Source organism: Xenopus tropicalis, chromosome 1 (assembly GCF_000004195.4).
Source record: "Xenopus tropicalis strain Nigerian chromosome 1, UCB_Xtro_10.0, whole genome shotgun sequence".
Classification (NCBI taxonomy): domain Eukaryota; kingdom Metazoa; phylum Chordata; class Amphibia; order Anura; family Pipidae; genus Xenopus; species Xenopus tropicalis.
Genome location: NC_030677.2, coordinates 135960446 through 135974352, shown reverse-complemented (window position 1 = coordinate 135974352; position 13907 = coordinate 135960446).

Sequence of the window (13907 nt, the reverse complement as noted above, 5' to 3'; positions counted from 1 at the left end):
GGCCAAATGCAATGAAACCCCTAAGAGACCATCCTCTCATCCAAAAGTTGGTCAACAACTACTGTTAGTTAAAAAACATGTTTGAGGCCCATGCCTGCAGTTTTATTTCATGGTAATACTAACCACTCATTTGGATGTGGAATTTTACAAAACTTTCTTGGTGACCTTCTTTCATCTGGGAGGAGGTCAGTGACTTCCTTTTGTTGACAAAACATTAGTTCCCCCGCCAAAACATTAGTTCCCTCCACCAGTCTGAAGGTGGCCATACACAGACCAATGAATCATACCATGTCATCAGCTTATTGGACCCTGTATGTTGCCCTCGAGGGGCCTCACTAAATGATTTCTTGGAGAAAAATGGGCAGATGTTGATCAAGCAGGTTTAAAAATCCCCGCAGGTTTAAAAATCCCCCCAGGTTGAGAAACGCATTGGTTCATTGATGTAGCCCTCTTCCTGATGGCCGGCTTGTAATGCTTTGTGATCCAATAGTTTGGCCTTGGCCTAATATCTACCTCAAGGTGGGCATATCGATAAAAGATCTGCTCATTTTAGCTCATCCATAAAATATAATTCTGAAAACAGAATGTAGTAGACAATAGGGGTCATTTACAACAGAGTGTAGTAAGTTAAGTGCAGTTTTGAGCACAATCACCATGTTTTTTATACACACTCATTGTTTGCCATAATTACAGTGTAATTGAAGGGGAGATGTGCCTGATGCAGTGGCTCTTGAACTTCAACACAAATTTAACTCAATTGCCACTGGAGCTACTACCTGGTTCACAGTTAGTGGTAGCTCCAGGGTTTGCCTTTATCAATAGAGGCAATTGCATAAAATTCAAAACAGAAGGCAGAAGACAGACAGCAGCACAGAGTACAACTATACCTTTAAAGTACCTATAATAACCTGGATCAGAGCAAAGACTGGTATTATGCAAAATAAGGAACTTTTAAACTGAATATGGCCATCCGGAGCATACATATTTCGATCTTGGTCATTATATGGATCTTTCTGTTAGTATTGTTATCACCTTACACTTTCCAGCCACACTTTATGCTGATAATTTGTCAGTCACAGTGGACAGGCATTTGCCATATTGCCTTTCAGTGTGTCTAATAGCAACGTGCCTTACCTTGGCCACATCTAAAGGGCATGACCAGCATATGTATGTTCTCCATTTACTGCAGATGAACTGCTAACTGCTGAGTAAATGAGAACTTTATACAACTTACTAGAACTGATTCTAGAGCAATTCAGGAGAAATATATTAGCTATGCAGCAATTTGGTGTCAGTTTTTTTATTCTTTACCTTTACCTTTTGTTCTTACATCATTTTATGGTACCTTTGTAACCCAAGAGGCATTAAATGCTTCTAACTGTCCTTACTGCCTGCCATAGGAGCAACCCCCACCCGTCCCTTATGAATACAGTGCTACTCTGAATACAAGCAGCACTGTATTCATTTGGTAAACCTTCCCTGCTGTTAGTAAATGAGTCCTGTTATTTTTAACAATAACCTTGTAACCTTGGTTACCCATTTCCCCCTAATTTATCATTTCTCAAGATTTCTATAGATTTCTTGCATACCTTGGAGCAGTAGGGATGCAAATGAACGCCCCTTAGTGCTCATTAGAAAAGCACTTGCATCCAGGCTCTAGCTGTGCACTACACCTAATGACATATTGGAAATCCAAGGCAGGTGGTAAATACAGGGCTGCCTGCACCTAATTGCACCCCCTTACTTGCGTCTCTAAATAATGTGCAAGTTATGGGACACCGTAGTACCTCCCTGCATCTGGCCCTCATGAATACAACACTCCCTACTGTAGGCAATGCTTTATTCAGGGGGTGGGGGGGGGGGGTAACACAGGCCCTGTACTCCTATTTTGGAGAAATACAGTGTGGATTGTGCCTTTTTTTGCACCCTGACCTGCACTCAGCAAATGACCTTATACTATACAGTTTATAATAAGTATGGCCCGACCGGATACTTTTCCATGGAAAACAGATTTCTGTGTTTCCTGTAATTATCCTTTCTACAAATATTCCCGTTGCACTTATGTACAGAACTGCAATAAATCTGCTTAGTGATTATCTTAAAAATATATATGACCACAGAGCAACAAGTACAGAGATATATTCCTCAGCAGATGTTATCTGTTATTTAGGATTCGCGGCCGAAAAATGCTTTCTCATCCACTTAGTTTACAAAGGTAGCACATTCCAGACTGTCAGCATTTGTGCTGAGGTGATATGGACTAGGCCTTTTGTTCCAATATACTGACTTAAGCAAAGAGATGCCGATTTGTTGTGTTTGTTTATCCTATTAAAGCTGAATATCAAAGACATTACAGTGTGTGTGTGGTCTGTAAGGGAAGGCCACCACCGAAGATTTGGAAGATTCGTCTCTAGAAAAAAAAAAAGAAAGCATGTTTCCCTGCTGCCCTTTCAAGCACTGGTACTTTAGGGCAGCAAGGAAGAACTCTTTTGTAACACGCTGAAAAGTTTTCAATAGCAAAAAGCTAATTAAGAAATAATTTATAGTCTTTAATCCCGTGTACCTGACTGGAAAGTGTCCTACATTTTCTGTTTTTTTCGCTAAGAAACTGATGTTTGCAGGAAATGCTGTCTTTATTTCTCATTATATTCAACTGAAATATTTATGCTTTATGTGTTTTCAAGTTGTTTCCACAATCAAAAAATAATGTAATTCTAAGAAATATTCTAGTTTACACTAATTAAACAATTAATTGCGGTTGAAAGCATCAGTTGTTTATCCCTTTCTGGTCTCTGGTTCTGATCAGAAGTCGGTTCTCCTCCAGATGCTGGCTTTTGCTTCAGTGTCTCATGATGCAGAACCAGGGGTGCAGGGAAACTGCCAGACAGATAGTGCTTTACATAGAAATTACATTTACAAATAACTTTAAGGGCTCTGGCACACGGGGGAGATTAGTCGCCCGCGATTAACTCCCTGTTCGCGGGCGACTAATCTCCCCGAGTTGCCTACCCCTGCCATCCCACCGGCGAACATGTAAGTCGCCGGCGGGATGGCAGACGCGGCGGCGCGATTTCGCGCAAATCGCCGAAAAAGACTCGCGAGGCTTTTTCGGCGATTTCCGCAAATCGCCCCGCCGCGTCTGCCATCCCGCCGGCCGTGTGCCAGAGCCCTAAAACTACAGAAAAGTATTTATTTAATATATTTTCGAAAGTTGCTTAGACTTACAATTTACATACAGTCTGCTGAACTGATATATAAATGAGATCCCAGTGAGATATACAAATGGAGGGCATCAAATTAGGTCCATACAGGAGTGGGCGAATAGGCAGCAAGTCAGACCCAATAAAGAGATACCAAAATCTCAGGGGTCCCAGCTCCAATAGCTTTAACATTTTTCAATGTAATTCATTTCTAAAGTTGCATCTGCTGTTGCATCAGCTGTTTTAGTGCAGAGGATCCAAGGGGTGGGCATCATCAACTGCCTCTGGCAGCTGCAGCCCCAGGTTCATATAGGCGGAGAGACCCGAAGAGTCTTCAGTTGGTAAGAAGATGTCGGCCAGGTACACTGCTGCGCTACTCTGCATTTTTAGTTCGGGGTTAGCGATAGGGACAGAGTTTAAACTGAAAAACTATGCGATAAGGGAGAGGTGAGGGCAGTCTAGGCAGTGATAGTTAAGGGGGCTTTTAGTGCCCAGGGAATAGTTCTCCTTTAAAGACCGACAGGGAACACCTGTGAGAAAGAATGGAAAAGGTGGACAACATCCCGGGCGGGGGTGTTTTTTGAGGAAGCACACCCCAGCAAGGGGTTATAGGTACGAAACTAGAATCACTGGACGGTGTCTAACAACTTGGCACCCCCCCAGTTATTTAACCTTTCCTTCTCCCCCTGGTGTCCTAGTTATTGCATTGCACCATAATTGGATGAATCATGCATACCTCCAATGCCTATGGGAAAGTAAGAAGTATGGAATGATCTAGGTAACAGCTCTTTCTTTAAATCTAGGCAAATACATCTTCTTGTGGGTACATACTGTTCATACACAGTATGATAAAATTGGACAAGTTGTGAAAGTTACCGTGTACTTAATTATGGTCCATCATAGAAGGGACTAACCATTTTTCCTTTTCATCCAGGCAGAGGATTCGTAAGCAGAATAATCCACCAACACATTTGTCTGTCTATGCCTTTATGATTGAACATAATGCTGAACACCCTTTTTAAAGGAGAACTAAACCCTAAAAATGAACATGGCTAGAAATGCCATCTTTTATTATACTGAACTTACTGCACCAACCTAAAGTTTCAGAATTTCTACAGTAGTAATGATCCAGGGCTTTGTAGTTGTCACAGGTAGTGATAAGCAAAATTTTTCACCAGGTTTCACTGCAAAAAGATGCCCATAGACTACATTGTTTGCAAATAAAATTCATGGGGTAAAAAGTAACATTTTTCTATTTGGTCAGTTTTCCAGATTCGCCTATCATTAGTCACAGGAGCTCCCCATCTTGGATTTAATCAGAAATGCCTGTGATACACATACTAAGTTTAGCTGTTCAGAAGCTAAGCTTGGGGATTGTCACAAATTATCAAGCAGAAGTTAGGTTGGCCTGTCAAATAATACTGATACAACAGGGCTGATTATTAAAATTCGATACTAATTACACTGGTTTATGAGCTGCCAAGTAGTAATTATCTGTATTAATGCCTTATATTGTGACATTTATATTCTGTATATACATTATACTGTGAGTCGGCCCCTAATCTCAGTAAAAATGATTCTGTTCTGCTGAAAAAAAAAATGACGAAACTGCCAAAGAATTTGTGAAATGGTGAAAAATTCCAGAAATGTGACTATGCAACTTATTTGACGCAATTGTTGCTTTTTTGATGCGATTGTGACTTATTATTATTTGACGCAACGGCAACTTTTTTCTCATTTCCTGAATAAACTAGAATAATTTGACTGGAAGAAAGAAGGTCCAGCACACATGGATTCAACATTGCCACCTGCGTTTATTGAGTCACACCCAGCTGGTGGGGTGCCAGTCCCCCAGTGTCGGTGCACCGGATTGGAACTGTAGAGGCGCTTGGGCGTGCGGCTGCATTTTTCATCTTTATATTGCAAAGAGAAGACAGGTCAGGAAAACATTGCTAATATTTTTTAAAGTAAATTTTAATTTTCCAGTACTGCTCTTATTGCTTTCTTAACAATGTGCACTGCTTTCAGGCAAAACATGATAGTATTCTTTTGTGTCAGCAGTTCCCAAACTGGGTGCTGGGCCCACCAAAGGTGTCACAAAGCAGTGGAAGTGTAGCGCGGCTTAGATGAAATTTAAGGGGGATTGCTTATTTACTGCTTTTGTTATAAACTCTACTTTATACATACTACCCATTTTGTTTATTAAAGTGAATGGAACCACTCCACCCACATTATGGATTGGGAACAAACAGTGAAAAAAAATGTCCATGGTATTATAATACATGCTGGGACTCCATGGGGCACATTTACTAATCCACAAACGTCCAAATGCGTTTTTTTTGTAATGATCAGTATTTTGCGATTTTTTCGTAAATTGTGGCGACTTTTTTGTAGCCGTTACGACTTTTTGTAAATTATCGCGACTTTTTCGTAGCGTTACAACTTGCGCAAATTGTCGCAACTTTTTCGTAGCCGTTGCGCCGAGTACGAAAGTTTCGGATTCATTCAAGCTTCAGTATCGTGACTTTCCTTGGGCCAGGTTGGAGCTGCAGAGTGCCATTGAGTCCTATGGGAGGCTTCCAAAATCATGCAAAGTCTGAAAGTTTTGCCCGCCGTTTACGAGCGCTCAATACAAAAAAGTCACGACAATATATGAGCAAATCGTAACGGCTACAAAAAAGTTGCGACAATATACGAGCAAATTGTAACGGCTACGAAAAAGTCGCGACAATTCACGCAAGTCATAACGGCTACGAAAAAGTCGTAACGGCGACGAAAAAGTCGTGAAATGTTCGTTTCCAATCCGAATTTTTCCAATTTGGATTCGTGGATTAGTAAATGTGCCCCCATAGTTTGTGTTGAATGCCCAGGTCATAAGTAATATAAAAACTGAATTTTTTTTGTCTTACACTTGAAAAGGTCATTCTGAGCCAAATATGTTGGAGTTACTGTAAAAAAATCAGTCAAACAGCTCAGGTCCTCTATGTGATAGGATCTTATTAATGGAAAGTAATGATTGGTCTGCTGTTTGAAAGTAAACATCTGATTGTTTGTTACGGGTTAAAACCTAAACCTAGAGAAATGTTTTCACCGTTGTTATTTGTACCCAGTAGCTTTTTTTCTAGTTAAAGTTAAATAATTTTTGTTTCAGAAAAAAAAGACTGGTCAATCAAAAACTACAAATAAGCAGTAGTTTCTTTGTCCCTTTCCCAGAATGTGCCCCATTTGTTCAGTCTTTGAGCTGCAACCTCCTATGTCTTAAGTATCAAAAATCCTACGAATCACCGTGGGGGAATTTGGTTCTAATTCAAAACACATCATGGAGTGCACATTAAAGTGGCTGCCAAAGTGATTGCAAAAGAGAACAATCGAGTACAATGTAACACTGGATTTATTCCTATTTTTCCCACAGCATAATTTTCACTGTGGCAAAGATCAAGCCTAGGGTAAATGTTCTTCATGTATAGCTAAAATATAGCCTGCCATCCCATGAAATGTACATGTAGATTTTCTTTTTCAGTTCTGCCTATACTTCCAGCTGTGCAAACCAGTCAGTGCTCTTGTAAAAGCTCAAAGATCTGACATCACTGCCATTGGCTATTCTTTCTTTACATTTACTGGAATTCTTGCACATGGGCTCATTTATTCATTTTTGTACAAAATATTTAGACATGCTATGTAAGTTTGCCACTGGGATATGTCTAATTTTGGCAGTGGTTTTGTAAGAGGTAGAAGGGCGTTCAGATAAAAATCCCTTCCTAATACCTTAGCTGCTGACCAGTAGAACAAGTTTCACTGCGACCTTCTGTTTCAGCTGGGCCCCTGCAATGGTATTGTTGGAAAGATGATGAAAGCTTAACTGTAACTCTCAACATTAAAATGCTTGAGAAATGAATAGGTGCCAGTAATTCTTCACCATCAATAGGATTTATTGAACACAGCCCAGGTACTCCTTTGAGTACAGGTATGGGACCTATTATCCAGAATGTTCAGGTAGGGCAGGCAGAGGATGGCACACACTGGCAGAATAGGGCAGGCAGAGTATGGCACACATAGGCAGTACCCTGCCTGCCCTATGCTGCCTGTGTGTGCCATACTCTGCCTGCCCTACCTGAACATTCTGGATAATAGGTCCCATACCTGTACTCAAAGGAGTACCTGGGCTGTGTTCAATAAATCCCATTGATGGTGAAGAATTACTGGCACCTATTCATTTCTCAAGCATTTTAATGTTGAGAGTTACAGTTAAGCTTTCATCACCTTTCCAACAATACCATCGCAGGGGCCCAGCTGAAAGAGAAGGTTGCAGTGAAACTTGTTCTACTGTGTTGCCTGTGTGTGCCACACACAGTACATACAATGACACAATGCTGACCCTGTTCCTAGGTGTGAACAGGTAAACAATGTGGGTGATTACAGTCTGAGCCTGAGGTGTGAAAACTGCAGGGATTAAAAGGTGTGAATAGTACAGGGGATTAGATGATAAACAATACAGGGGAGGTTACAGCCTGAATCTGAGGTGTGAGCAATGCAGGGGGCCAGTTAATCTCAGTACTGATACCATTTAAAGCTTACACAAAAGTAACCATCAAAGCAGCCAGACAGGTGGGGGGCCACACAGAGGGGGGTCGCGGGCCACCAGTTGGACAGCGCTGCTCTTGCAGATTAAGCTTCTACTAGGAAATAGACTAGGAAGAGTAAAAGAGTGCTTCCTCTCATTATTTAAACAAAGGGCAGGAAATAATCACAAGATCCATGGGCCAGTTAGAAAACCTTTGTTTCATTAAGCATAGTTGTCAGAACCGGGATTTTCTGAGCCAGTAAAGGAATTAATCCCACAGGCCCCCTATAACTTGGTTAGACATTATCATAAAATAGTGTTTGGGACAAAGCTTACAAATGTTCAATATATTCACAAAGACAGCATGTAGAACTAGATTACCTTTGCCTTGGGTTCCACCTTAATCCTTTAAAGTAGAAGGAAAAGCTAAATCACATGGGCATGCCAAAATGTTAGGCACCCCCAGGTGACGTTAATCACTTACCTTGTATCCCGGGCTGGTGCCCCTGTTAAGAGAGAACCACACCAGCCCGGGGTACCTGGAGCGATTACTTCTTCCACGTTGGCGCGCTTGCGCTTGCGCTTGCGCATTAGAGTGAAAAGCTGAACTTTAACAACAACGTTGGCTTTTCACTCTACTGCGCATGCGCTGGCCCAGGGATTTCACCACAGAAGAAACGCAGAAGAAGGAAGCGCTCGCTACAGGTACCCTGGGCTGGTGCAGTTTTCTCCTAACAGGGGCACCAGTCCAGGGTACAAGGTAAGTGATTAAAGTCACTTGGGGGTGCCTTACATTTTTGCACCCCCAAGTGACTTAGCCTTTCCTTCTCCTTTAAAAATCAGGGTTATAATCTGCACTCTGAAACTGTACAGGCAACATCCACTCACTGAAATCATTAAAGGAAAATGATACTCCCAAAATAAATACGCAACCAACAGATAGTTTATATTATATTAAGTCGCCTATTAAGGGCGAAGACACACGGGTGATTAGTTGCCGTAACTTTTAATTAACGCAGTTGCAGTGACTAATCGCGGCAACTTTTAACCCATAGCTCTCAATTGAGTTGCCGCAACAAATCGTGCACACAATTTCGGCCCATGTATCTTCGCCCTAAAGAATCTTAGCAAACCGGAATATACAGGTATATATATATCAATAAATATTGCCCCTTTACATCTTTTACTTTAAGCCACCATTTTATGATTGTCTGTGTGCTCCCTCACAGATCACCTGACAGGAAATAACGCAGCTCTAACTGTAACAGAAAGAAGCGTGGGAGCAAAAGACAGAACTTTGTCTATTAATTGACTGATGTGGCCATGCACCATGAATTGTATGATACCAGGGGGCGGCCCTTAGTACTTAAAATGGCAAATTTGTATATAGGATTACCCAATGGCATACACTACTAAAAAAGTATTTTTATGAAAATGGTTTACTTTGATGAAGCAGGGTTTTACATATGTATATCTGTATGTATATCTTTATTTATAAAGTGCTACTTATGTACGCAGCGCTGTACAGTAGAACAATACATTAATACAACAGGAGGTTAAAATAATAGATAAATACAAAGTATAACAATAAATACAAGGTACAGTTGCAATAAGTTAAGAATCAGAAAACAAGAGGATAGAGGTCACTACCCCGTACAGCTTACAATCTAAATGAGTTGTTTTATGCAATATATATTTAAGGACCTACATTGTTCAGGGGCAGCAGACCTGAGCAAAATAGTGAGGTACAACTGCAGTAGTAGAGACCCACTAAATTTTAACAAAAGTTGTATTGATGCAGGTATTCCCGATAGCAGCAATAAATATGAGCTAAAATATTGAAAATAATTTACTCTACTTCTTTGGCAGTCTGAAGAAAATCCCATAATGGAATAGGACATATGCAATTAGTATTTAAGCATGGTTTTGCAACTTTTTTGAAGGGCACATCATGGGTAGAAGTCCCCCACTGGGTTATAGGTAAGATAGATGCTGCAGTAAATACAAACATATATATGCTTGAGCTGTTCTTTCCTGTTCATTTGTAACACATGTGGTACGGTTTTAATATCCTATAAGTTACAGAAGAATTGTCTTTTTTTTATTATTTCTTGCTCCATTGATACTGACAGATTTTAGGAGGTTTTGGCTACTAGCTCCCTTATGGTGGTCTGCTTGCTGCTTGATCGCTAGATATTTGAGCAGTTTGATTTATATGCACTTGGAAGCCTGTTAGACTTGGCATGTGGCCAGATTTTTTACCACTGCAGAGACCATATGTTATATGTATATGTTTCAGGAAGAGATTCTGGTTCACATTAGAACAGTGTTTTAGTTGAGTTAAGGTAACAGTACAAATTGTTTTATATTTGGATGTAATAAATGATCCAGAAGATACAACCCACAAAATTACTGAATTGCTAATAAATAATACAAGGGCCAGATTTCTATTACTAGAATTTTTTTTTAAAGCAATTACCCACCTTCAGCTTCTTTCTAATGTGCTGTATACATATATATGCACTCTTAAGTAATCATTTCCTTTTCCTCACTTATATCTATCTTATATCTATGTAAGTTTTCCCCATAAAAAACATTTGGGATTAGAAATTTTTGTAGGTAGCTTGTGGTTAAACTCACCTGAAAAAATGAATGAAATGAATAAAGCATGAGTGTGAGAACACTCACTTTATTAGCTCAAAATACAATATATTAATAGTATTTATCCTTTAAAGGGGTGGTTTATCTTGAGATTAAATTTTAGTATGTTATAGAATGGCCAGCTTTTTTCCAATTGGTCTTCATTTTTTTTAAATTATTTAATTGCTTTTTTCTTTATGGCTCACTGACCCTGGCATCCAAAAAACTATTGTTCTTTGAGGCTTCTTTATGTTGTTACTTTTTGGTCTATTCTGACCTACTTCTATTCATTTTCCAGTTTCTCATTTGAACCATTGCCTGGACCCTAGCAACCATACAGCTGCTAAAATTCCAAACTTGAGAGTTGCTAAATATAATGCTAAATAATTAAAAAACACAAATAATTAGGGATGCATCGAACCCAGTTTTTCAGGTTCGGCCGAACCCCCGAATCCATCCCAAGGGATTTGGCCGAATATGCATATGCTAAACGTTGCCACGTATGCTGCACACGGAGAAAAAAATTCACTTCCGTGTTCTCGTGGACATTTAACCCTTCCAAATCCTAATTAGCTTATGCTAGTTCGGATTCGGTTCGGCCAGGACCGTGGATTCGGACGTATATGAACTCTGTCGAAAAAGGCCAAATCCTGGCCAAATACAGAACCGAATCCTGGATTCGGTGCATCCCTACAAATAATTAAAACTGAAAACCAATTGCAAACTGTTTCAGAAAAGCACTCTCTACAACATACTAAAAGTTTAATTCAAATTTAAAGTGGACCTGTCACCCAGACATGAAAATCTGTATAATAAAAATCCTGTTCAAATTAAACATGAAACCCAAATTCATTTTTATATTAACACATTCATACCCATTATAAAGGCATTTAAAAATCACAGCTGTCAATCATATATTGCTTGCCCCGCCTCTATGCCTTAGGCATAGAGGCGGGGCAGACAATAACTTTAGCTTTCCATACAGCACTTCCTAGATGTCACTGCACATCTAACGTTTCCCCTCCCTCCTCCTCCTCATCTAATTGTGTAGCCAGTGCATGGGCATGGGCACCTGGTCCCCCATTCTGGCACATAAACAAGATTTTGGCATGATACAAAGCTTGCCTTAATAACAGTGACCACAAAATGGTGCCTGCCTGCTTGCTTTGATTGAGTAATTCCAAGACGGAAGGAAACAAGGTTTAAATTATTTATATAGAGTAAGTAAAGTTTATTTTGCTCAATTAACAATATAGAAAATAATTTGGACTTATTTCTTAGGGTGACAGGTCCGCTTTAAGTTAATTTTTGGTATGTTATAGAATGATCAGTTCTAAACAGCTTTTAAATTGGTCTTCATTATTTATTTAGTTTTTAGTTTTTTAATGATTTCCCCGCTTCTTCAAACTCTTTATAGCTTTCAAATGGTGTCACTGACCCTGGCAGCCAAAAAACTATTGCTCTGCGAGGCTACAATTTTATTGTTTTTGTTACTTTTTATTACTTATCATTTTATTTAGGCCCTCCCTCTATTCATATTCCTGTCTTCCATACCATTGGTTGCTAGGTTAAATTGGACCCAAGCAACCATTTAGTTGCTGAAATTCCAAACTGGGGAGCTGCTGAACAAAAAGTTAAATAATGAAAAAAATGCAAATAATATAAAATGAAGACCAATTGCAAATTGTCTCAGAATAGCACTCTCTACCTTATACTAAAAGTTGATTGGTGAATTCCCTTTTAAAGTTGAACAACCCCTTTAAAATTTGCATCAGCGAACCCAAACTCTGATTGGACGTTGGTAGCTCCATGGACTGGGTAGATAAAACCCCCATAACTGATATTCCATACACTTGAATGGCAACTGTTTGCAAGAGCTTGGTGCACTTTCTTGACAGGTGATTATCACTGAAAGTTCGCCATTCAGTGTTTTTGAATGATCGTTACTTGTAAATTACAGGCGCCAGATGCTTTCAGGCACTTCCTGTTAAAGTTAATGTAAGGGCGATTATGGGCAATTTTCCTCCTGTCCATAGAGCTACAAAATGAAAAAATTGCCATTGCTAAAATATTGCCTATATATTGTACAAAAAGGCCAGTTCTCAAATGATTTATTTAATTTAAATTCTATATTTTGGGGGTCATTAACTTCTTTAATTCATGATTTTAGTCTTTTTTTATGCTTGCATTTGTGCGACAATACAAAAAAGTTGCGGTTTTCTTTTTTTTTTTCTGCATCCTCTTTCATTTGTACTTATTCAGTTTGGATTCTTTAATAAATTACTAGACATTCGTGGTTTTTGTGGAAATCAGTTTAGTCCTGGTTTCAAAAAACACTAAAACCGCAAAAATCCAAATGTTAATAAAGTGCCCCCTTTATATTTAAACATTTTAGTTTAAACATTTTTCTAAAATTTACAGTTTAATATTTATTTTAGTTTATATTATTGTCGTTTGTATTCCTCCTCTAATGTTTCCTAGTAGCAGCTGAGCAAGACTGGTCACTGACTCTCTACACTCTTACAGTCACATAGTCGCTAGCATTTCTCAGCAGTTTTGGCCCCTACTGAGCAGCAGATGTGACCTCCGGGTATGACTGTGAGTTGTTGGATCCTATTTCCAATGTGAACAGGCACTTCTACACATGGTTAATGCAGATCTGTATGAGGCTTCATTGAGAAAGGGAAAACAGGTGCTAAAATATTCATACAGATAATGAAGCAAGTACTTTGGAAAATAAATTGCCTGTTATCTGACTATGTTGTTCAATTACATGTAATGTGTAGACTTGTTAAAGAAAAAGCAGAATGCTCTCATGGCTTGTAAACACCAAGCAGGGAAAACAGCCCAGGGTTCCATAGATCTATTCTGAACATTCTTGACAAGTGTTTTTTTCTATTCTTACCTATTTACAACTTTGCTGTTATTAGCTGCCTTCTCTGACCTTTGCATGGACTGAACTTTCCACTCTTGCTCTTCCTTAGGGGTACATTATTCATTATATATATATATATATATATACCTCATATAAATGCAGCTTAAAAGACTGTATGCCTTTAAACCTGTATTTCATGACCTATTGGAAGTAGTAAGCTCAGGGTCAGACTGGGTGGTTCAGGGCACACCAGGGCTTCTACCTAAGGGGCTCCTAGGGGAGGGAGATCGGCGGATCACAGGAGCACCCTGGGGGGTCCGGGTCTGGGTTTTTCCCGGTGCCCAGCGGCCCAGTCCAACGCTGAGTAAGCTATTATCGCTCAGTAGTACACAAGAGCACTAACCTGTATTTCGTGGCCTATTGGAGGCATTAAGCTTTTATCACTCTGTAGTACAAAAGAGCACTATATATTGTGATTGATATATTGTGAATTAGCCAGATGACATAACTTCCAGTGCTGCAGTTGTGTAACTAACCAGCATTGGCTATTGTTAATATGAAGTTGTGTGATCCTTTTGTCAAGACATTTGAATATAAACTTTACCCCTATCCTTTTCTAGTCTGAAAAGCT